Source organism: Peromyscus eremicus, chromosome 10 (assembly GCF_949786415.1).
Source record: "Peromyscus eremicus chromosome 10, PerEre_H2_v1, whole genome shotgun sequence".
NCBI lineage: Eukaryota > Metazoa > Chordata > Mammalia > Rodentia > Cricetidae > Peromyscus > Peromyscus eremicus.
This window is the reverse complement of record NC_081426.1, coordinates 11,232,858-11,258,507: the sequence shown is the minus strand read 5'-3', so window position 1 is coordinate 11,258,507 and position 25,650 is coordinate 11,232,858. Positions and strand designations below refer to the sequence as shown.

The window sequence follows — 25,650 nt, the reverse complement described above, 5'->3', positions numbered from 1 at the left end:
TTTATATTTTAAAATAGCTTTTTAAAAAGTTGACTTCGCCGGGCGGTGGTGGCGCACGCCTTTAATCCCAGCACTAGGGAGGCAGAGCCAGGCGGATCTCTGTGAGTTCGAGGCCAGCCTGGACTACCAAGTGAGTCCCAGGAAAGGCGCAAAGCTACACAGAGAAACCCTGTCTCAAAAAACCAAAAAAAAAAAAAAAAAAAAAAAAAAAAGCTGACTTCTTGCGAATGGGCTTGCTGCTGCACTTGCCTTTATGAGTTAGTTGTATTATGTCAGCTTTTCCTGGGGAAACAAGAATAAACACCTATTCACTCCAGAGAGAACTAAGAAAGGATCCCACTCATGCCAAGCCGGTTGGACACCATGAGTTCCCTGCGGCTACTCATGGGAGCAGGAGTGAGTCCAAAGCAACCACATCACCAGGAAGCCCACCCTGGCATGGATGACAGCTCACGAAAGCTGTCCCCCTGGAGGTTCCCACACAGCCTGCAGCCAGCGCCACCCGGAGGCTGTCTTCTGCTTTCCATGGTTCTGCTTTCCATGGGTCTTTGGAAGCCTGGGACTCTCTGGGCTAGAGACTGAAGGTTTGTTAGCACCTCCCTCTCCGCCCAGGAAAGAGTGTGCTCATTGGAGGAAATAGCTACACAATGTGTATTTATGTTTCTTTCTCATCAACTGTACAGAGAAAGTTGGAAGTCCAAACAGCCTCCAACTGTAGATGTAACCAACCGTCTTATTAAATAAGAAACACAGAACCAATGCAAAGAAGAAAGCCAAGAGATCAGAGCTAAGAGCCTTACCCGCCTGCTGCAGCTAGCCTCTTAAGCCAAGAGACCTCTCCGAAAAAGAGAGCTACTTCCTGTCTGTTTGTCTTTATATAGACTTTTTGTTCTGCCTTCTCATTGGTTGTAAACCCAACCACGTGACTGCCTCGTCACATCCTGTCTGTACAGACCTCCAGACACACATTGGAGCGTGTGTCTCCAATGCTGGCTGTATCCTTGACCACACAGAGATCTACCTAGCTCTGCCTACCAAGTGCTGGGATTAAAGACATGCACCAGGAACGCCCAGCTCTGCTATGGCTTGCTATTAGCTCTGACCCCCGGGCAACTTTATTTATTAACATACAATTAAAATTACATTTCATTACAAATAAAATACCACCATATCCAACTTATCTTCCAATCTCGTCTAAATATGAAGGATAAAATGCTGAAAGAAAATATGCAACTGGGTGGTGGTGGCAGCGGTGAATGATGTTAATCCCAGCACTTGGGAGGCAGAGGCAGAGGCAGGTGGAGCACTGTGAGTTCAAGGCTGGCCTGGACTACAGAGTGAGTTCCAGGACAGCCAGAGCTGTTACACAGAGAAACCCTGTCTCAAAAGAGAGAGGGGGGAGGGAGAGAGAGAGAGAGAGAGAGAGAGAGAGAGAGAGAGAGAGAGAGAATATGCATAATTGTGAAGACAGGGAGATTCTACTCAAGACAGAAAACCCAAACAAGTTGTGAAGTATAAAGTATGAAAAATATTTTTTATTCTCTCTCTCTCTCTCTCTCTCTCTCTCTCTCTCTCTCTCTCTCTCTCTAAGTGAAAATCACCATGAAAGCCAAACACAGTGGAACACACCTGTGATTTTAGCACTTTGGAGACATGGGCAGGAGGATCAGAAGTCCCGGGCCAGCATGGGTCATGCAAGACTCTGTCTCAAAAACCAACCAACCAACCAACCAACCAACCAACCAATCGAACAAACAAACAGAGCATAGTAGCTGAGGGGACTAGGTGGTGAACAGGGGAGGGCAGTTAACGGGACGACAGGGATGCGAAGGCAAAAGGAGCTTCGAGCTTAATTTAATGCTCCATTTCTTTCTTTAAAACGGAGGGGGTAGGGCTGGAGAGATGGTTTAGTGTTAAGAGACTTCTTTTCTAGAGGACCCAGGTTCAGTTCCTAACACCCACATGGTTACTCACAGCAATTCGTGACTCTAGTTCCAGGGGATCTGATGCCTTCTTCTGACCTCCAAGGGTACCGGGTATGCACATAGTTCACAGACATACAGGGCAAGCGAAGCACCAGACATATATGTGGTGGTTTGAAATAAAAATGGCCCCATAGGCTCATATGGTTGACTGCTTAGTCATCAGAGAGTGGCACTACTTGGGAGGTATTAGGAGGTGTGGCTTTGTTGGAGGAAGTGTGTCACTAGGGGGTGGGCTTTGAGGTTTCAAAAAGCCCAGGACAGTCCCAGTGTTTCTCTCTTCCTGCTGCCTTTGGATCTGGATGTAGAACCCTCAGCTACTTCTCCAGACCACGTCTTCCTATGTGTGGTCATGCTCTCTGCCATGATGATAATGGACTAAACCTCTGAAATTGTAAGCCAGCCCCAATTAAATGCTTTCTTTTGTAAGAGTTTCAGTGGTCATGGTGTCTCTTCACAGCAATAGAACACTGACTAAGACAGAAGTTGGTACCAGGAGTGGGATTTTGCTGTGACAGGCCTGACCATGCTGCTTGTTGGCAGAATGTGGACTTTGGGACTTTGGACTAGAAAAGCAGTTGAACACTTTAAGTGGTGGCTTAATGGGCCACACTAGTAGGAGCATGGAAGACAGTGGTGCTGAGAGCAATGTAGATTATGATAGCTTGGCTCAAAAGATTTCAGAGGGGAAGAATATTAGTAAGTGGCCTAGAGACAGTCCTTGTAATATTTTGGCAAAGAATGTGGCTGCTTTCTGCCCTCATCTAAAAAAATCTACCTGAGGCTAAATTGAAGAGCTTTGGTTTAGTGGCATTGGCAGAGGAGATTGTGTCATGTGATTACGAGTAATCGCTCTTTTTTTTTTTTCAAAACTTATTTATTTATTTATTATGTATACAGTGCTCTGTCTACATGGCCAGAAGAGGGCACCAGATTTCATTACAGATGGTTGTGAACCACCATGTGGTTGCTGGGAATTGAACTCAGAACCTCTGGAAGAACAGCCAGTGCTCTTAACCTCTGAGCCATCTCTCCAGCCCCGAGAAATCACTCTTACGTAGATTGAAAATGAAAGGGAGCAAGCTGAGCAAGGAAAAGTACAAAATGTACAGTTTAAAGAGAAAAGGGGCCAGGCGGTGGTGGCACATGCCTTTAATCCCAACACTCTGGAGGCAGAGGCAGGTGGATCTCTGTGAGTTCGAGGCCAGCCTGGTCTGCAGAGCTAGTCCAGGACAGGCTCCAAAGCTACAGAGAAATCCTGTCTCGAAAAACCAAAGAGAGAGAGAGAGAGAGAGAGAGAGAGAGAGAGAGAGAGAGAGAGAGAGAGAAGGGGCACCAGGAAGTGTAATAGAGCTAAGTCCAGTGCTTAATGAGATTAAAAAGTTTAAAGAAAAACCTGATGCTAAATGGAACAAAGGGAGTGGTGACCTCAGAGCAAGACCCCAAACCCAGCCAAGCTTCCAAACTGTAAAAAGAAATTAAATAAAGCTTAGGAAGTGAATGAAACCATCATAAACAGAAAGCTAGTGAAAACTTACTTGAATGAGGGCTCCATGTTCAGCTCCAGTAAGCAGAAGAACCCGGCAGCTTCAGCCACGTGGTTCTGACTAGAGTCAAGGACACAGGAAAGGGGTTGTAGAATCTCCCTCTGTAGCTGAGGACAGCTGTTGAGGCCAGGTGTGTGTCAAGGCCTAGAGAGGCCATTGTGTGAACCTGTGACGTTGAAGCCTGGATTGTGTTGGAGATCCCAAGATGTTGGAGATTCCACAGTGGTAGGATACTTGCCAAGGAGAGCTGCTAACAGGGAGTGAAACCAGCCCAGTAGAGAAAAGTGTGCTGCAGTCAACAAAGCTAAAAGGAGTTGAAGATTCGAAGAGCATTTTGACATCAGACATGGAGATGCAGAGTTTAGAGTTTGCCCAGCTGGTCTTTGGTCTTGCTTTAGTCCAGTATTTGGAATGGTAATGCATATTCTGTGCCATTGTATGTTAGAAGTATGTGGTCTGCTTTTCTCTCTCTCTCTCTCTCTCTCTCTCTCTCTCTCTCTCTCTCTCTTTTTATTGAACAGTACAGAGAACATCCCATGGGGAAGGAAAGAATAAGGGACACTTTACAGAAATCTTTAATAGAGGTTTACAAGGGATTGTCAGTAATCCAGCTGGCCCAGGTAACAAAAATATTACAAATATTATTGTTTGTCAAGCAATGTCCATATATTGATTTCAACATTCATGGTGCATATTCCTACATTTGTTCTTTCCAGCAAATGATTATCATAACCAATATGTAAACATCCATGCATTATTTGTGGGTCAGGGGCATAGACCAGTACATAATTTGAGATTTCAGTTATGCATTAGCTTAGGTTGTAAAAATTGACATGGAAATACAAGCCAACTGAGGCTGAACTTCTATTTTTCTCTTAAAGACAGTTTAAACAGACAGGCTAAGTACACAGTAGGATAGCAGGCTTTTTATTTATTTTTTTTCTATCATCAGGTTAATACAGTATAAATTCTTATCCTAATAGTGAAATGTTTCACTGATGCTTGCCCAGTGATTGAGTAAAACCAAAACTTATTATGACCCACAGTCATCCTAGGGTTCCCTAGCCTCCCTGGATCTGTGGGTTGCAGTCTGATTGTTCTTTGCTTTATTTCTAGTATCCACTTATGAGTGAGTACATACCATATTTGTCCTTCTGGGTCTGGGTTACCTCACTCAGGATGATATTTTCTAGTTCCATCCGTTTACCTGCAAATTTCATGCTGTCATTGTTTTTCTCTGCTGAGTAGCACTCCACTGTGTATATGTACCATATTTTCTTAATTCATTCTTTAGTTGACGGGAATCTAGGTTGTTTCCAGTTTCTGGCTATTACGAATAATGCTGCTATGAACATAGTTGAGCATGTATCTTTGTAGTATGATTGAGCATTCCTTGGGTATATGCCCAAGAGTGGTATGGCTGGGTCTTGTGGTAGATTTCCAATTTTCTGAGAAACCACCATACTGATTTCCACAGTGGTTGTACAAGTTTGCACTCCCACCAACAGTGGAGGAGTGTTCCCCTTGCTCCACATCCTCTCCAACATAGACTGTCATTAGAGTTTTTGATCATAGCCATTCTGACAGGTGTAAGGTGGTATCTCAGAGTCATTTTGATTTGCATTTCTCTAACGACTAAGGATGTTGGGTATTTCCTGAAATGTCTTTCAGCCATTTGAGATTCTTCTTTTGAGAATTCTCTGTTTAGCTCTTTAGCCCATTTTTTAAATTGGATTGTTCAGTATTTTGATGTCTAGTTACTTGAGTTCTTTATATACTTTGGAGATCAGTCCTCTGTCATATGTGGGGTTGGTGAAGGTCTTTTCCCATTCCATAGGCTGGGTTTTTTTTTTTTCTTATTGACCATGTCTTTTGCCCTACAAAAGTTTCTCAGTTTCAAGAGGTCCCATTTATTAATTGTTGCTCTCAGTGTCTATGCCACTGGTGTTATATTTAGGAAGTGATCTCCTGTGTCAATGTGTTCAAGAGTACTTCCTACTTTCTCTTCTATCAAGTTCAGTGTAACAGGATTTATGTTGAGGTCTTTGATCCACTTGGACTTGAGTTTTGTGCATGGTGACAGATATGGATCTATTTGCAATCTTCTACATGTTGACATCCAGTTATTTCAGCACCATTTGTTGAAGATACTTTCTTTTTTCCATTGTATAGTTTTGGCTTCTTTGTCAAAAATTAGGTGTTCATATGTGTATGGATTAATGTCAGGGTCTTCAATTCGATTCTATTGGTCCGTATGTCGGTTTTTATGCCAGTACCAGGCTATTTTTATTACTATAGCTCTATAGTAGAGCTTGATGTCAGGGATGGTGATGCCTCCACAGGTTGCTTTATTATACAGGATTCTTTTAGCTATCCTGGGTTTTTTGTTTTTCCATACAAAGTTGAGTATTGTTTTTTTCCAGGTCTGTGAAGAATTGTGTTGGGATTTTGATGGGGATTGCATTGAATCTGTAGATTGCTTTTGGTAAGGTTGCCATTTTTACTATGTTAATCTTGCCTATCCATGAGCATGGGATGCTTTTTGCTTTTGACTTTACAAAGGTTACAGTTAAGAGATTGCCTTGAGTCTCAGAAGGAACTTTGAACTTTGGACTTCTAAACAGTTTTGAGTGAGACTGTGATGTAGCTTGAGTTTTCCTGCCTGGTCCACAGTCAGGACAAATCTCTCTTACCTGCCAGTCCCACAGCTGCTCAAACCCGACCAAGTAAACACAGAGACTTATATTGGTTACAAACTGTATGGCCGTGGCAGGCTTCTTGCTAACTGTTCTTACAGCTTAAATTAATCCATTTCTATTAATCTATTCCTTGCCACATGGCTCGTGGCTTACCAGGATCTTCACAGGCTGTTTCTCATCGTGGAGGCTGGCAGTGTCTCTCTGACTCAGCCTTCCACTTCCCAGCTTTATTCTCCTCCTTGTCCTGCCTAGACTTCCTGCCTAGCCAATGGCCAATCAGTGTTCTATTTATTGACTAATCAGCAACGCATTTGCCATACAGAACATCCCACAGCACTGTGATAGACTATGGGGACTTTGAAGTTGGATTAAATGCATTTTTTTTTGCATTATTATGTGGCTACAAGCCTATGGGGGCCATGGAATGTAATGTGGTGGTTTGAATAAGAATGGCCCCCATAGGCTCATATGTTTGAATATTTAGTCATCAGGGAGTGGCAGTACTTTGGAGAGATTAGGGGGTGTTTCCAGTTCCACCTAGGGTATGATTGCCAAGTCACAGGGTATGTATATGTTCTTGTAATGAACAAATACCCTAAACCTGTTAATCCAGAGAAATCAGAAACTCTTCAGTGATAGATTGAGATGCTCAGTCAGGAAATGCTGCCCAGGTTGATGGGGAAAGACCAGGAGGGTGGAGCCCATGCCATTCCCAGCATAGCACATGTCTTTGCAAGGATTCTCCTGAAGTGGATGTGTGGGTTTTTACAAGTCACAGGCATTTCCCATCTACGCTGTAAGCTTTGCTACCAGGGAAGAGCTTGAGAAAAAGGAACCGTCTCCATCGCAACCCCAACAAGGTGGCCTCACCAGAAGGCTAAAACCTACTCTGGGAAAGAACAGCACATATCACAGAGTTAGTCCTTATTCCAGCAGTCATCCAGAATAAGCACGTGCCTGTCAATACAGCACCTAAAGCTAGCCAGCTCCTGGGCCAGGTCCTCTTCTGGCTGGGTACCTCTGTTTCAGAGGAAGCATTAGGTTGAGGAGAGTGAGTACCTTCTGAGTCCACATGTTTTCTGTATGTTTTTGTGTGTGCGTGCATGCTCAAATGTATGTAGGCATATGTGGACATGTATAGAAGCCCACGGTTGACATCGGGTGTCTTCCTCAAAACCTTTCCACCTCATTTATTGAGGAAGAGTCTCTCATTGAACTTGGGGCTTGCTGTTTTGGCTAGTCTGGTTAGCCAACTTGATCTTAGGGCTTCCTGTCTCAGGTGCCCCTTGCCAAGATTAAAGGCAGGCTGCCACACCCACCACGTTTGTGGGTTTTGGAGATCCCGACTCTGCTGCTCACGCTTTACACACTGGGTCATGTCCTGAGTCAACTTTTTTATTTTATTTTATTCATTTATTTGGTGCTCCAGACTGAAGGCAGCCCTTGTACCGGCTAACAAAATGTTATGCCTTTGGGCTATATCCTCTGCCTGCTTTTCTGAGACAGGGCTGCAGCCTTGAGCTTTTGATTTTCCTACCTCAGTCTCCTAGAATCTGGATGACAGGCCTGAGGCGTCAAGTCTAGCTCGACACTGACGTGGTCTCCCTCTCCATCCTCTTCTGTTTTCAGAGTCACCCTCTCTGCCTTCTGCTCCCAGGTTCGTGAAAGGATGAATGGCACTGGTTGGTCGTCGGAAGAGTCACGGCAGAACCCAGTATTAGTTTTTAGAGCTTTAATGGAGGGAAAGGGGGCGGAAGGAGCGGGCCTGGCGGGGGAGGGGAGCAGAGAGCAGAGCAGAGAGGAAACAGAAAAGGGAGGGTGGGGGTCCGCGTCCAGCTTTTTAAGGCTGATACGTAGTCGCCCTCTGATGACGTAAGACGTTAAGCCCAGAAGAGTGAGAGCAGGATCCTAACCCTTCTCCCAGCTGCTTCTCTCACCGTCTATTGCCACACCTTCCTCCCAACTGTGAGGATAATTTTCCACCTCCATGCACGGAGGTAAATCCCTCTAACCCTAGTACTTGGGGGGCTGAGGCCAGAGGATTACAAGCTTGAGTCCAGCCTGAGCCACACAGTGAGCTGCATAGTCTCCAAAAGTCAAAGCAAGTAAATCAAAACAAATGAAACACAGCCATGCCAAGCAGTTGGCTTCTTCTAGGTTGAGTTTTTCCAGAGTCCAGATGGAGTTAGAGCAGGATTGGAAAAAAGCGAAGAGGTTCCTGGTGAACCTGGGCGGCGGTGGTGTTGGCGGTGGGTGTCCCTGAACAAAACACAACATACGCAGTCTCCCAAGACAGGCAGCAAAAGGAAGTTAGTGTCAAAAGCAGCAGCAACTCTGCAAAGGTTCGTCCCGCCTCTGAGGTCATGCCTCTCTACAGCTTCCTGCTTCTGCACAGGCTGTAGACCCCCCCCCCCTTACATAACTGAGCCCATCTGGCGTCCTTCCAGCAAGATGCATCCCTTGGCAGGCCTCCTGAAATAGAGGAAGCAGCTCACTTTAAAATCAGCCTTCCTTTCCTCCTGTCCTGAGACACTTAGGGTGCACTGTGCTAAGGGAAAACAGTCCTCGGAGTCAGTCCCCATTTTCCCTCTTCTCTCTGCTCCTTTCTTCTCTTTTTATTGTCTTTTCCTGCTCACTTATAAGATCCCTCCCTATTCGCTCAGAATGGAGCTGATCCTGTCCTGGACTTGACATTGGTCGAAAATAAGAAAAATCTGGGGTGGGGCGGAGTAATTTCTAGGGTGTGGGGTTAGTTTTGGTTTTGAACTCTATGTTTGGCTTCAAAGCAAGAAAGGAGATCCCCATGGGGCATGGAGCAAGGTGAAGGGCCAAGCTGACTGTAGGGAAGGCTTACAGACATTCACCATGCTAATTAGGTCTCTTACTGTGTTTTGTTTTCATTTTTCCGGTGAGAGTCTCATTGTGCGCCTGGCTTGCCTCCTGTCTCAGCCTCCCCAGCAATGGGATCATGGGAGCATGCGTAAGAAAGAACAGATTCTCTCCCAGAGCTGCCCCTATGCAGAAGTGGCTAGATTCAGCTTTTCTCAGACTCGAAGCAAAACCACACTCTACGTGAGCCAGACCCCCCTCCCTGGCCTTCTCTGGGGAGATTCTCACCTTTGGGTATCTGGCTGTAGCAAGGTGCCTGTCTGAGTTTGGTTCCACATATGTTTTGCTCTGTATGTTATTTCCTGAGTCATGAAGGGAGGTGTTCCTGTGTTCAGAAAGCTCAAGACTGGATGAGACTGGCTTGACTGCCTAGCAACCTCCAGTTTAAAAATTAATCCCAAACTGGGTATGCTGGAGCATGTCTGTAATCCGGCACTTGGCAGGTTGAGGCAGAAGGATGCGAAGTTCAAAAGTAGCTCAGTCTACCCAGTGAGATTCTTTTTCAACAATTAATCTTCCCGAGTTTGGTCCAAGGACTAGACACAGGGTGAGAACTTTCTCAGAAGCTGTAGATAACCAGTTTAGCTCAGTTAGACCAGAAAGAATATTTTTTTTTTTAATTTATTTATTTATTATGTATACAGTGTTCTGTTTGTATGTGTGTCTGCACACCAGAAGAGGGCACCAGATCTCATTACAGATGGTTGTGAGCCACCATGTGGGAGCTGGGAATTGAACTCGGGACCTCTAGAAGAGCAGTCAGTGCTCTTAACCTCTGAGCCATCTCTCCAGCCCGAATATTTCTTGATGCAGGAAATATTTTTAGTTTTTAATCACAGTTTATTTTGTGTAGGCAGTTACCACCTTTTTAAAAAGAGTCAGCTTTGCAATTGAAAAAAATCAAAATTGCCATTCAACTTTTTGATTTCCTCAATTAGCCTGGGAGCTTAGTGTTGTTTGTGAGTTGTTTGGAAAATGGAATTGATGTTATTCTCCCGCAATTCAGACAGTAATGCTGTGACTCACCCCCCACCCCCCTTCTTTACAGAATTCGTGGCTCTGCTCACTGGGTTAATCATCTCAAACAAAGGGCCCAGGTATGATGATGCCTATCTGTAATCACCGCACTCCAGAGGAGATGGGGAGGCAATGGAGTGGACATAGATCGGTGATAAACTACGTGTCTGCATGGACAGTACTAAAACCCAAAACAGGGATCGAGAGAGAGATAAGTTGTGTGGTCTACACAGCTGGTTCTAGGATGGCCGGGGCCACACAGAGAAATCCTGTCTCAAAAAAAGCAAGAGAGAGAGACAGAGAGACAGAGAGACAGAGAGACAGAGACAGAGAGAGACAGGGAGAGAGGTAAGTTGGTAAGTTGTTGGCCATGCAACCATAAGGACCTGGGTTCGATCCCCAGAACCATATAAAAATATGCCTTTAAAGCCAGGCGGTGGTGGCACATGCCTTTAATCCCAGCACTTGGGAGGCAGAGCCAGGTGGATCTCTGTGAGTTTGAGGCCAGCCTGGTCTACAGAGCGAGATCTAGGACAGCCTCCAAAGCTACACAGAGAAACCCTGTCTCGAAAAACAAAACAAAAAAAAAAACAAAAAAAAAATGCCTTTAATCCCAGGGCTGGGGAAGGGGAGATGGAGACAGGCAGATCTCTGGGGATCACTGGCCAGCCAGTCTAGACAAATCGGTTAGTACTAGGCCAAGTGAGAGACCTTGTCTCAAAAGCAGAAGGTGCACAGCGCACACACACAGCCTATACTCTAAACTAAACAACATACACCCTAAGCACCAGCTGTTCAAGGCAGTCTGTGCTACATAGTAAATTCTAGGCTAACCTAGACTGCAGTATGAGGCTCTGTTGGTTTATTTTACTTTTATTGATTGTTTGTGGATTTTACACCAGGCATTCTGACCCTACTCATCTCCCTGTCTCCTCCTGTCCTACCTCTGCCCTTGCAACCCCCACCTAAACAAAACCAAATTTAAAAGAAAAACCAAAAACCAAACAAATAAACAAAACAAAACAAAAAGAAAAAAAAAAGATGAATCTTGTCATGGAGGCTGTAGTGTGGCCCATTGAGACACATAGTTTACCTTTTACTCCGTTCATCTTTACTTTCCAGTGTTCATTGGCTCCAGGCCTCTGCTTTCTGCTACACCACAGATAATGGGCTCTCATGGGGCTCCTCTTGGATATCCTGTTGTTCTGTATCGTGGAGATCCTGCAGTTTTGGATCTGTAGGTTCGTCCCCTTCACCTGCTCCAACAGTTCACAGCTGAGGTGGATGTTGGGGTGGCCAACTCATGGTCCTGGGTGGTAGCTGGGTTGGTCAGCTTGCTGGCTTTCCCTCATCGTCACTGTCTTGGCTAGCTCACCCATTGAAGCCTACAGCAAGGGTAGGGGCAGTGGTCCTGCTCTCGGGCCCTCAGATCCAGGTTCCCCTCACTCATATCGCCAGGGCCAGCTCTCCTGTTTTGCCCAGGCAAGGTGCAGGGCCCTCTCTCCCAGTTGCTGTAGGGAGCATATGAGTTGGGGGTGGGGGTTCAGCTCTCCTGCTCTCATGTCCTCAGGGCTGGCTCACCTAGGACCCTGACAATAGGGTCTAGCGTGCTGCCCAGAAGGAGTGCAGAGCCTGCTCTCCTGCATGCTGTAGCTAGTGTAGAGCAGGGCTGGTACTCTCAGTGTCATGACCCCAGGGCCAGCTCTCTCTCTCACCAGCCACAAGTAGCAAGGGGTGGAGAGAGGAGGGCGTCTTTCCCTCACCCATGGCAGACAGAGAGGGGTGGGAGACCCTGTTTTAAAAAACAAAGCAGCAAGCCAAGTGTGGTGGCACATGCCTTTAATTCCAGTACTCAGGAGGCAGAAACAGGAGGATCTCTGTGAGTTCAAGGCCAGCCTGGTCAACACGGAGAGTTCTGGACCAGTCAAGGCTACATAGTGAGATCCTGCCTCAGAAACAAACAAAAACTAACAAAAACAAAACAATCAAAGGAGGAAGTCTTCGTTTATAAAATTACCCATGTTTTCTCTTTTCTATTTAAACCCAGGGCCTTGGACACTTAGGCAAGCACTATATGCCAAGCTACTGTCCCAGTTCTTGTGTCCTAGCCTCAAGAACAAAGAAAAAGCTAAATAATCTGTTCTGTAAGTGTGAAGGAGAAACTTTGAAGTCAGAAGGACAATTTGCATAACTACCTTGTATCTGTCTCTTCATATTTTGATCAAGTTAAGCAATCAACACTATCATGTTGGCGTTACTAAACCCGCCCTCTTGGTCCCCCGCCCCACTAATGCTTGCTCCTCTTGTGACTTTAGATTCCATTCAGGAATTTTGGAGTAGTCAAGAATGACTAACAAGGCCCATTGAGATGCTTCAGTGGGTAAAATGCTTGCCACCCACGCTGATGGCCTGAGTTTGATCCTCCAAACTCGAGGTGTAAAGAGAGAGCTGACTCCCGAAAGCTGTTCCCTGCCCTCTGTGATATTCACACACCCACACTCCCAGACACATCACACACACACCTACAAAAATAATAGACAAAGTAAGAGCAAAAGAAGGGCATTCAAGGTGGCTCAGAGGCTAGTGTGATAACTAAAGAAATGCCACTTTGTGTGAGGCAACCATCTCAGTACCTGATAGCCATTTGTCTCTGACTTCAAGTTCCTGGAAGATAAATTCCCAGAAACCCTGACTCTTCGACTCCCGCCCAGAAATGTGCGGCTGTGACCACGGCTTGCTATGCTATGACTAACTGCTGATTTTGGCTTCTGTAACTTGCTTATGCAGACATTCAAGGACTATGTTGAGGTCACCTTGCCCATCTAATCTTGGCAGAGCAGATTGTGGGTTTTGCCTTTAAAAGCCTTTTCTTCACCTGCCTCTGAGTGACAGATCTCTCACTCAGGTTAGAGACTGTGAGCCTGCTAGCAGCTTTAATAAATATGGCTAATTTTAATCTGAATTGAGTCTGAGGAGTTTTTCCCAGTGGTCTTGAACTCCGTAATAATTAAGAGTGCTTGCTGCTCTTACAGAGGATATAGATTTGGTTTCCAGCATGTACATGGTGTCTCACAACCACCTGTAACTCTACTTCCAAGGGATCTTCTGGCTTTAGTGGGCACTAGCCATGCACATGGTGAATGTACATACATCAGGCAAAGTACTCATGTTAGGGTTTGGAGGCAGAAAGAAGAGTACCTTGGCAGATTGGTCCATCAGGAGGGTAGGGAATGCTGCAAAAATCACCCCACCCAAAAGATCTCTTGCAAGATATTTATGGGGTGGGGGCAGGCCTGTCCTGGAACCAGGACAAGGGTGACAAAGACAGACAGAGAAACAGAGAGAGACAGAATGTCAGAGAGGAGAAGGCGGGGACCTTTTAAAGGGGTATAGCAAATGTGCATAGGCAGACTATGAGATTCCTGGTGACAGTGGAAATGTGTCCCATTTGGTGGTGGTGATAATGTGTCTATTGGTGCTGCGTCTCTGAAGGCTGCTGGGGGGAGCACATAGTCTCTAACAACTCCTATGCATAAAATAAAAATATATGAAAAGTAATAAATGAATAAATAAAAGAAGACAGGTCAGGAGACACGGTTTGGAAGTTTTGAGTATATGGATAATATTAATTTATTTTAATTAATTTTTTTTTTTGAGACAGGGTTTCTCTGTGTAGCTTTGCTCCTTTCCTGGATCTCGCTCTGTAGACCAGGCTGGCCTCGAACTCACAAAGATCTGCCTGGCTCTGCCTCCCGAGTGCTGGGATTAAAGGTGTGCGCCACTACCGCCCGGCTATTTTTTTTTTTTAAAGTCATTGCTCTGCATGGAGCTACACGGTCTTACTCAGTTACCTAGGCTGCTGTTGAAGCTCAGACAAACTTTGAATTTACAGTCTTCCTGCCTCAGCTTCCTGAGCAGTTGGGATTACAAGCTGTGTCACAGACCTGGCTCCTGTTTCTATTCTTACGGTCAGATCCCAAAGAAACCCTGGGATGATAGCTAACTGTGGTGCCTCTCGGCATCCATCTCAGCCCAAGGGCTTCGATTCCCCTCCCCCAGCTTTTGATTGCTCTATACACCTGCCGTTCGGGGCTCCCGTTCTCTGGGCTCCCATTCTCTGGGCTCCCATTCTCTGGGCTCCTCTCCTGGAGTGTGGCAGTGATCTCTCCTCCCCACCGGTCTTCCTGTGTTTCCTTTCTGTGTTGTGCCCTTCTGTTTATTCTCAGTAAAGAAGCAAGAGAGACTCTTAATGTGTAAAATGAAATGGGGTGCCAGCTCCCGGGACGCAGAGGCAGGCGGATCTCTGTGAGTCGACGCCAGCTTGGTCTACAGAGTGAGTTCCTACAGCCAGGGCTACGTAGAGAAACCCTGTCTCAAAAACACAAAACAACAACAACAACAACAATAAAAAAAAAAGGTAAAATAAATTCCTTCTCTGTCCCAAAACAAGGCTGTCAAGTTAGAGGGAAAAGAAGAAGAAACCCTTCTACAGCCACTCCCCCCCACTCCCCCCACTCCCCCCACTCCCCCCACTCCTCTCACTCCTCTCACTCCCCCCACTCCCCCCACTCTCCTCACTCCCCCCCTCCATTCCTCCTCCTACCCGCCCCCTCCACACTCTGTCCCAATCCCTCTTCCTTTCCGGCCTGGCGCTCTGTGCCATTCACTCTGGCCCCTCTGTATTTCTGGAATCAGCAAAGCTGTTCCTGTTTTCTTGGGACTCGGTACCAGTTGCTACCCCTTCCTGGAATGCTCTTCTCACAAACATTTGCTTTTTTTTTTAAGATACTGTCCAGCTTGGTATGTAGCCAGAGAAGACCGTGAATTCCTCATCCTCCCGCACCACCTCGGGGGTGCTGGTATGACAGCCGTGTGTCTTCATGTATACCTAAATATTCATATATTTTTTCAAATCTCCTCTCAGTCTCTTTCCAGAATTTTAAAAAATTAATTAACTTATTTTAAAATTTTTAGGCTTATTTTTTTCCTATTATGTGTATGAGTGTTCTGCCTGCATGTACATACGGGCACCTCATGGGTGCCCGGTGCTCATGGCAGTTGGAAGAGGGTGCCAGATCATTTAGAACTGGAGTCACAGATGGCTGTGAGCCACCATGGTGGTGTTGGGAATTGAACCTGGGTCCTCTGCGAGAGCCAGCAGGTTCTCTAACCTGCAGAGCCAGCTCTCTGGCCCCTAATTATTTGTTTTTGAGATGGGGGTCTTGCTGTGTTGCTTCGGCCGGTCTCAAATGACTATACTCAAGTGATCTTCCCGCCTTCAGCCGAGGCATCAGAATGTGTCGGAGTGCCTGGCTTCAAGTTCCTTCACAATGAAGCCTGCCCTAGAGACTGCAGCCTTCTTCACGGGTCTGCTCCCCCTAACCTCCCCTTTCTTCCCACTGTTCCTGCCACCTTCTAACACAGGACCTAACTTCCTTCACATGAGTTCATATCTGTCTTCCTTCCTTGAGCATCAGCAAAGACGATGGGATGCTCTACTTCCTGTTACGTGCTCTGTGCTTGCCTGTGTGCCTCGCTGGGGCAGTAAATATTTGTGGAATGAATTGAATGGTGACACTAGTTCCACACAACCCCCCCCCCCATCTTTTTGTTGCAGTACTGAGGATTGAATGTACAACCTCACACACCAAGCAAGTGCTCTATCCCTGAACTATGCCCTCAGCATGGTTATTTTTTTTTTTAATTACTGACTTATTTAGTACATGCCAGTGAGCATGTGGGATGTTAGCAACAGAACTGACTGCTTGTAGCATGAATCTTAGAGAGTCTTATTAATAAACTCAAACCCGAGGCCAGTTATTGGGGTCAATGCTGGTAGATCAGAGAGACAGAACAAGCCACAGCTATCTCACCTTGCCAGTTCCTCAGCTGGTCCTGTTTCCTCAGACTGGAAGCCTCTGAGTCCTCATCCAGAATGAATCTCAGCTGAACTGCTGCTAGAAGACTGAAAGCTTAACCAGCCAAATGCTTATAACCAGCTAAATGCTTAACCAGCCAAATGCTTCTAGTTTCTGGTCCTCATGCCTTATATATCTTTCTGCTTTCTGCCTCACTCCCTGGGATTAAAGACTCACTTTCTGGGATTAAAGGTGAGTCACCATGCTTGGCTGTATTCTTGAACACATGGATTTCTGCCTCTGGAATGCCAGGATTAAAGGCGTGTGCTACCACTGCCTAACTTCTATGTTTAATATTGTGGTTGTTCTGTCTCTGACCCCAGATAAGTTTATTAGGGTTCACAATATTTTGGGGAACACAATACCACCACAACTGCTTACTTATTTTGAGACAAGATTTTATAAAGTTGCCCAGGCTGGCTTTGAACTTACTTGGTAGCCAAGATGAAAAGAACTTGCTATCCTCCTGCCTCAACCTCCTAAGTAGCTGACATTCCAGGCTTCCAAACCAGGTCTGACTGAATGGTGTTTCTTTAGCAAAATAATCTACAATGTGAACCTTTTTTTTTTTTTTTTTGGTTTTTCGAGACAGGGTTTCTCTGTGTAGCTTTGCGCCTTTCCTGGAACTCACTTGGTAGCCTAGGCTGGCCTCAAACTCACAGAGATCCGCCTGGCTCTGCCTCCCGAGTGCTGGGATTAAAGGCGTGCGCCACCACCGCCTGGCTGATCTTGAATTCTTAATCCCCCTGCCTCTACTTCCTGAATGATGAGTTTCCAAGGGTATACTACCTTGCCTGGTTTAAGCAGTGCTGGGGAAGTGTAGCTACCACCCATTCACCATGTCTGAGCCAGGGGCTGAGGATTAAAACAGAGACAAGACAGCGGGTCATTCCTCTCAGTAGAATGCCCAGCAGGGAATTAGCATAGGGAGGACGGAGGACATCTGATCAAGGTCAGCAAGCAAGGCAACAGCTACCCAAAGAATGGAGGTCAGGGCCGAACAGGGAAGAAATTCAGGATTTATGCATGTTGGGCAAGTTCTCTACCAGCTGACCCGTAGCCCGGTCCTATAGTGTGATTGTGACAGACCATAAACTGAACTTAATTTTTAAAAAAAATTTTGAGGCAGGTCTCATTATGCAGCCTTGATTGGCTTAGTTAGAAATTGTTACACATAGCCGGGCATGGTGATGCAGGCCTTTAATCCCAGCACACGGGAGGCAGAGGCAGGTGGATCTTTGTGAGTTCTAGGACAGCCTGGTCTACAGAGTGTATTCCAAGACAGTCAGAGCTACATAGTGAGACCCTGTATGGGAAAAACAAACAAACAAACAAACGAAACAAAACAAAAAATTAAAAAGAAAGAAATTGTTACATAGACCACACTGGCCTTGAATTTCTAGGCATCCTCCTGCCTCTGAATGCCTCTTCCTGAGTATGAGACACAGGCACATGACACCTTGCCGGGCTCCAAAACTCTTTTTAAATGTGAAGTCCATGGTGGCTTGCTGCTGGGGGATGTCTTTCTGTACACTGTGAATATATGTTTTTCCTGTTGGTTAATGAATAACCTGCTTTGGCCTATGGCAAGGCAGCTTAGAGGCAGATGGGAAATGCAAGGAGAGAGACAGGAAAGAGAAAGGCGGAGTCTGGAGAGACGCCAGCCTGCCGGTCAAGGAGCAACATGCCAGCAGACTGGTGATGCCACAGCCATAGATAATAGAAATGGGTTGATTTAAGATGATAGAGCTGGCTAGGAAGAAAGTTAAGCCATGGGCCATACAGTTTGTAATTAATAAAAGCCTCTGAGTAATTATTTCATAAGTGGCTGTGAGACCGAGGGGCTGGGTGGGACTGGAGAAACTTTCAACTGCAGTCTGCTACGCGCTTCAAGCGATGTTTGCTAATTTTAGGTGTGTAATGTGCCAGTGTGGAAACTGCCTGCTGTGTCTGTCCAACGTGACAGCCTGTGCCATAGATTCGACGTTTTAGCACATAGAAAACCCAGAGCTGTCCTCCCTCACTCCAGGTTTTGATTTCTTACTGAGCAGCACTGGACTGTGGAGAGCCTCTTCTGTGAATGATTGCACTGTGCTTTTCTCTCTCCACTTCGTATGTTGCAACTCTCAGACTTCGTATCAATTCTGCTGCTTCGGTGATTTCACTTACCACTTCCTCAGCGGGAAAGAATATGACAAAGTTTATGAGAATCAGCGTGGGTTAACGTTAATCATCTCCTTTTCAACTGTCCGGTGGTGGGGGTCAGGGCCACCATTTGTGAGAGTTGCTCACACTTCAGTGTATAACCCCACACTGATTTGCATATGGGCAGTGCTCATTGGGAGGGAGATATGCTGGATGACCCTGGGGGACCTGGAGGGAGGGAGTGGGAGGCAGTTTTAACCAATATACTTTGTATACAAGTTTGAAATTTTCGAAGAATTTTTTTTTTTAGGTCTAATCCAGCCAGGTATGGTGGTGTGTGCCTATAATCCCAGCACTTGGGAAGTGAGGGTATTCTTGGAAACTCTGGGGAGCCCTACATTAGGAACCAGGTTACCAGAGGAAAATGGGGCTCGTAATTTTGAATTATTAATCTCCTTAATCAAATAATTTAAAAACTGACTGAAGAGAAAGCTTAAAAGCAGTTTTATTACAATTTAAGAGAAAAGAGCACAGGCAGGCTCGAGGCAACAAGACAAAAGGAGAGCTGTAGAGAGGATGCCAGACATCCACGCCTGGCCTCTCTGTGCTCACTCACAGACTTGCACACTCACGTGCATACACACACACACACACACACACACACACACACACACACACACTTGCTCTGGTAGAGGATTCAATTCAATTCCCAGAAACCACATGGTGGCTCACAATCATCCTTAACTCCAGTTCCAGGGGATCTGACACCCTCTTTCGGCCTCCATAGGCACCGAGATGTGCATTTGGTACACAAACACATGGAAGCGAAACATTCATGTCTACGTAAAAGAAGGAAATCTTTTAAAAATTGCCAGATATTGGCCAGGTTGTGGTGGTGCATGCCCTTAATCCCAGCACTCAGGAGGCAGAGACAGACGGATCTCTGGGTTCAAGGCCAGCCTGGTCTATATTGCAAGATCCAGGCCAGCCAGGGCTGCATAGTAAAACCTTATCTCAAAAATAAAAATTAAAAATAGATTTAAAAAAAATAATTGGTGAGGGGGCTGGAGAGATGGCTCAGTGGTTACGAGCACTTGTTGCTCTTGCAGAGGACCTGGGTTTGGTTTCCAGTGCCCACAAGGTGGTTCAAAACTATAGGTAACTCCAGGTCTAGGGGATCAGATATTCTCTTCTGACCTCAAAGACAGTAAGCATACACATGGTGCATATACATTCATGCAGTCAAAACACTCATAAAATAAAATGAAAAAATGTAACCAAAAAACTTAAATAAATGAATTAGCCATAAAATTGTGCTGCCAAAGTAGGAAAGATTGCAGAACCTGGGATATAATTCTGTTTGCAGTACAGTTCCCCCAAGTCTACTGTGGGGTAGGATGCAGGTTCCCATTCAATATGATGACAGTGTTTGTGGACCAGGGACGTCACCAGAGGGTCAACAAGAGGCATGCCAACCTGTGTCTAAATCACCCAGCAAGCCTCCCAGTTAATGTGACCATCCTCTTCCCTCAGGCGCTCTGAAGAACTTCTGTGAGGATGTGGAGGACCCCACAGTAGGTTTCTGATTGAAGAGAGCTCATCCCTAGGTCAGTGATGACAGGATTTAGAGAATCATGGTAATTAGCTAGGTTAATGAAAACAGGAGTCTGCATTAAGTCTGGGCCAGACTCCAAAGGCAGGACCTGTAACGGCCAGAGGGCCTATGTAGGATCTTTAATTCCATTTTGTATGTGTCCGTGTGGTGGTTTGAATGAAAATGGCCCCCATAGACTCATAAGGAGTAGCATTGTTGGAGGTGTGGCCTTGTTGGAGTAGGCGTGGCCTTGTCAGAGGAAGTGTGTCACTGGTGGTGCACTTTGAGGTTTCAGAAGCTCAAGCCAGGCCCAGTGTCACTCTCTCTTCCTGCTGCCTGCTGACCCAGATGAAGAACTCTTGGCTCCTTCTCCAGCACCATGTCTGCCTACACTCCACCATGTTTTCTGACTCAATGATAATGGACTAATGTAGGGGTGTAGGGAAGGTTGTCTGTGTTTTATTCCTGAAGGACCTCCCCTAGTAGGCAGCAGGTAACTGCTAGATACTCCCCTCCTCCCAGATGGGGACCCCTTAAGGCTTGGGATGAATGCATGCTCATTCTCTCTTGGCAACCTTGTGGTCTTGGATGCTGGTGTTGTGGATCAAGGCAGAGTTCTCCAGAGAACCATGTTAGACTGAATCCCATCCCTCCTGGATCCTATAGCCAACTCCTTTATGCTTGTTATGAGTTAACCCAGAATAAATCCCTTTGATTATCAGATAGACTTTATGGAATTTCCTCATTATCTGGTGCCCAAAGTCTGGGGCCTCTGCCCTTAGTCTCCATGGCTACTGTGGCACACTTTCCACGCTTCTGTCTCTTTTAAAATTCCTGCCCCTCCTGGGGACCCAGCGCTTACCTGTTCAGCTCACAACTCCTCAGATACTGCCCCCTCCCCGCCTCCCAGCTCATCCATATCAGTTCCCTATTTGAGCTATAGCCCTGCTGGGTCTGGTATAGCTGCTGACTGGAGGGGTGGTCAAGCGACCGGTAGGCACAGGGCCCAGCCGGGAGCCTCAGCCCCGGCCTCTCGCTGGGACTGGGCAGGGCATGGGTGCAGCCTCCGGTGGGCCCTTGAGGAGACAGGGACACAGGGCCAGGCCGATGACTGTGGCGCCCCTACAATAGATGCCCTAGAAGGAGAGAGCTTTGCGCTGTCCTTCTCTTCTGCCTCTGATGCAGAATTTGATGCTGTGGTTGGATGTTTAGAGAACGTTATTATGGATGACGAGTTCCAGTTACTGCAGAGGAACTTCATGGACAAGTACTACCAGGAGTTTGAAGACACAGAAGAGAATAAACTCATATATACCCTCATTTTTAATGAATATGTTTCCCTGGTAGAGAAGTACATTGAAGAACAGCTGCTGGAACGTATCCCAGGCTTCAACATGGCGGTTTTCACAACAACGTTGCAGCACCAGCATCCAAGACCATGAGGTAGCCAAGAGAGACCATGAAGTAGCCAAGAGAGAGCGAGCACATACCCATCTCAAGTCTTAAGGGGTCCCCGTCTCTGCCACACCCTGGGGTGGGGGCAGGTAAGTTACCTGCTGCTTACTAGGGGTGGTGCTTCAGGGGTAAAACACAGACACCACCCCTGCATCTCCCCCTTTTGTCTAAGGAAGAAAGTTCTAACCTAACATAAAACTATATACAATAGGAATAATTATCAAGGAGAAATAAAGGGTGATGACATAAACAAATGGAACTACAACCAACAAGAGCAATATCAACAGAAGACACATACTAACATCCAGAGAAGTCTGGAGCATAGGTAAATGGCACGTTACAGAGATCATTCCAAACAAGGTTCTATCCTGAAGAACCTGAATCTAATACTTAATATGTTCTACCTAAGATATGAGAAGATTGTTAAGTGTAACCGTTAGTCTTCAATCCTATCAAACACCTGAGAAGAAAATATAATAATACCTGAGAAAATGGGAGATGGATGCAAGCAATTTTTAGGAGTTGACAGAGAGTAGAACAGCCTGAACAGTCACCTAAAGTTTCTCAGCATCATTGGTGCATTCAAATTGGTTACAGGCCTAGTGTATCTGACAGATCATTTTCAGAAGCAGAAATTTTGAAAGACCATCTTACCCTGTTTTGGCAGAGTTCAGTAGTCGCTTTTCCTTGTGTCCTGCTTATCCAGAAGGGGCAGCAGACTGAATCTCTGAACTGTAAGCCAGCCCCAATTAAGTGTTTCCCTTTATAAGAGTTGCTGTGGTCTTGGTGTCTCTTCACAACAGTGGAAAACCTAACTAAGATAGTACAGAATACCTCTTTCCATTTGTATAATCTGGTATGAAAAGACAAAATAACAACAAATGTGGTTTTCAGATCTTATTAGTGATTCTGGAACAAGGCAGCCAATGTAGACACAGTATTTAGACTGTTTCACCCCATCATAGGGGCAGGTGGTGTTAACAGCCAGAAGAAAAAAAATGTGACATAGCAGAAGAGATATGAGGGGCTAAGAGATAGCTCAGTTGTGATAGGGATTATCATAGGAGTCAAAGTAACAAGTTCTTCAGTGTAAGGGTCTATCATCATCATTAACTTGACCAGATTTAGAGTCACCTAGGAGACAAAGGAGGTGTCTTTGGGAGTATCTGTGAAGCTTTTCCAAAGGACTAATTGGGGTGGAGAAGGTAGGGTTGGAGGGACTGACCCTGAGTGTTGATGGCACCACCCTGTGGACTGAGCGTCTAGGTGGATTAAAAGAGGCAAAAAGAGCAAAGTAAGAGAGAGCAGGTGCGTTCCTTGCCTCCCCCTCCTCCCGCCATGGCCCCATCCACCCCTTTACCTCTATCATGCATTTTGGTTGCAACCACCAATAAGTAATGCATACTTATTGGTTTTTGTGAAACCACTGTACTCTCATAAAAAAGAGTCACTTACCCACTTCTTCCAGAGTGAGCCTGTGTCACTATCAGGAGCAACAAAAGGCAAAGTGTCACAAGTGCCCATCATGATACCACATTGCATCCTCTCCAGATTGCTCCCTTTGGAACACATCCCGGGCTCCCCCCCCCCAGCTGTAAGGCTCTCCAGCTGTGGTCTCTGAGTACTCCCATTGATTCCAGGGCTCACAGGAACAGAAGCCTCTAACTCATGCGATGAGCTCAAACAGTTCAATGAATGAGGAGAGCATTGGGGTCCCTTCCACCTCCTCCATTCTCCAAGTCCTTACTCAGCCCCAACTAATTCTCTTTTCCCCAGATATTCTCTCTCCCATCTCGGTTGCAATATAAGTGCTGCTTCTGCACAGATGAGTCCATGCTGACTCACTCTGGTCTGGTTTAGCTTGCATGGTGCCAGACGGGTTTCTGAACTGTCCACAGCAATCAGACAGCAAATGCTCTTGTTCATTTTTATTGCTAATATTTCATATCACCCAGGACAATTCCTTTTCAACTTTTAATTTAGTTGCATAGTATAATTGTCCAATGCACTTTACGAGGGACAGGTGTTGCTTTTACCTTGCATTCCCAGGGATGAGAAACATTAATTCCTAGGTGTTTGTGATGGCACATACTTGTAGTTCCAGCACTTGGAAGGTGGTGGCAGAAGGATCAGAGGTCATCCTCCACCACACAGCAAGTGTAAGACTGTATTAGTTTGCTTTTTACTTAGGAGATAAACACCTTGACCCAAAGCAACTCAGAGAGAAAGGTATTTATTTCACCTTACAGCTTACAGTCCATCATCCAGAGAATCAGGGCAGGAACTGAAGCACAGGCCATGGAGGGGAGCTGCTCACTGGCTTGCTCCTGGTGGCTTGCTCAGCCTGCTTTCTTATAGAACCAGGACCTGCCCAGGGGTGCCTCCATCCACAGTGGGCTGGGCCCTCCCCCATCAACCATTAATCAAGGTTTGCCCACAGGCAGTCTGATGGAGGCAGTTCCTCAGTTAAGGTCCCCTTCCCCAGATGACTCTAACTTGCGTCAAGTTGAGGAAACAAAAACAAACAAACAAACCAGTATATAAGACAACCTGAGACACATGAAAACCTGTCTCCAAAAATAAACAAAGACTTGAATAAACGCCTTGTCTATGATCTGGGTGATTTAAAGTTTTAACTATTTGTGGTATGTCTGATGATGATGCCTATGTGAGTGTGGGTGTGCCCATTCCACTCGGTGGGTGTGGAAACCAAAGGACAACTTTAGGAAGTCAGTTTTCTCATGGGTCCCCAGTCTTACCAATGAGCCATCTTATTAGTGGACCTGAGTGAGCTTTGAGGCTAATGAACTGAATTCAAGGTTGGGACTCTGAGAAGAAAATAGTAGAGAGAGCCAAGCTGTTTTATGAACAATGTGAGAGTGAGCTCAGTGAGTGCATACAGGACCTGTTGACCTCAGCAGTACGAGCACAGGGAAGTGGTTTCATTGGCCACATTGCAGTCCAGGAAGGCATCTGTGAACTACTCAACCGAATTCCTAGGAGCTGTAGGTGTGTCCAGGAATATCACAGAGTCAGAGGAAAGAGAGTGTGTATTTATTTTTTGTTTCTGAGACAAGGTTTCACTGTGTATAGCTCTGGCTGGCCTGGAACTCACTACGTAGATCGGGCTGGCTTTGAACTCACGATGATCTGTTTGCCTCTAATTAAATGCAGGTCCCACAATGCCCAGCAAAAGAGGTTTTGTGTTGCTGTCATTGCTGTGGCCTAAACTGAGAAACGTGCTAGATGAACACTGAAGTTCTGAATGTTTTTTCATGCTGGGAGTAGAGGTGTGTGCAGCCTTGACTGGTAAGGGTACATTTTTGATTCATAGAGTGCTTCCCAGTTATCTAAACACTTTGAATTAACTTTTATTTTGTGTGTGTTCTGCTTTCATGTATATCCACGCACCTCATTCTTGCTTGGTGCCCTCAGAGGCCAAAAGAGGGCATTAGATCCAGTGGAAATGGAGTTACAGATGGTTGTAAGCCTCAGGTGGGTGCTGAGGATTGAACCTGAGTCCTCTGGAAGGGCAACCAGTGCTCTTAACCACTGAGCCATCTCTTGAGCCCCTGAAATTAACTTTTGCATTAATTCAAAGAAAATTCAAAATAACTTGAATAAAATTTCTAAAATAATATATAGTGATTATAAATAAAGAAAAATAAATTTGAACATTATAATCATAAAATAAATACAAGAAGCCAGGTATAATACATACCTATAAAATCCCAGTACTCAGAAGCAGACCAAGGGAGCTTGCTGTAAGTTTGAGGCTAGCCTGGTCTACATAGTGAGTTCCAGACTAAGCTAGAGTTACGTAACAAGACCCTGTCTCAAAAAGCTAAGAAACTCAGCACTTTGGAGGTAGAAGCAGGTGGATCTCTTCAAGTTCAAGGCCAGCCTAGTTTACATAGTGAATTCCAAGCCAGCTAGAGCTACACAGTGAGACCCTGTCTAAAGTTTTTTTTAAATATATATATTTTTTGAGACAGGGTTTCTTTGTGTAGCTTTGCGCCTTTCCTGGAACTCACTCTGTAGTCCAGGTGGGCCTCGAACTCACTCTCGAGTGCTGGGATTAAAGGCGTGCGACACCACCGCCCAGCTTAATCTATATTATTTTAAAACATAATTTTTTATTGGTTCTTTGGGAATATCACACCATATACTCCAATCCTGTCACCTCCCTGTCCCTCTATATCCACTGCTCACCACTGCAGCATTCCCCCAAAGGAAAGCTCCTCCAAAATTAATTAAAATTAAAACAAAGCAAACAAACAAACAAACAAAAAACAGCTCACTCCTCCGTCTTTCCTCTCGTTCCAGCACCTCTTCATTCATCCTAGTGGCATCGGGAGCTGCGGTGTGTCACCCAGAATACACTTTTGTCCAATCAGCGCCCCA

At 45.7% G+C, this 25,650-nt stretch overlaps 1 long non-coding RNA gene across 1 annotated transcript; it reads left to right on the top strand.

The window, feature by feature from the left end:
* Positions 1 to 8,112: 8,112 nt before the first annotated feature.
* LOC131920682 (uncharacterized) lies at positions 8,113 to 25,647 on the top strand. The gene is made up of 3 exons (XR_009381749.1): positions 8,113 to 8,225; positions 10,166 to 10,214; positions 25,573 to 25,647. It is a non-coding gene; the product is annotated as an uncharacterized LOC131920682 (long non-coding RNA).
* The last annotated feature ends 3 nt before the right edge of the window (positions 25,648 to 25,650 follow it).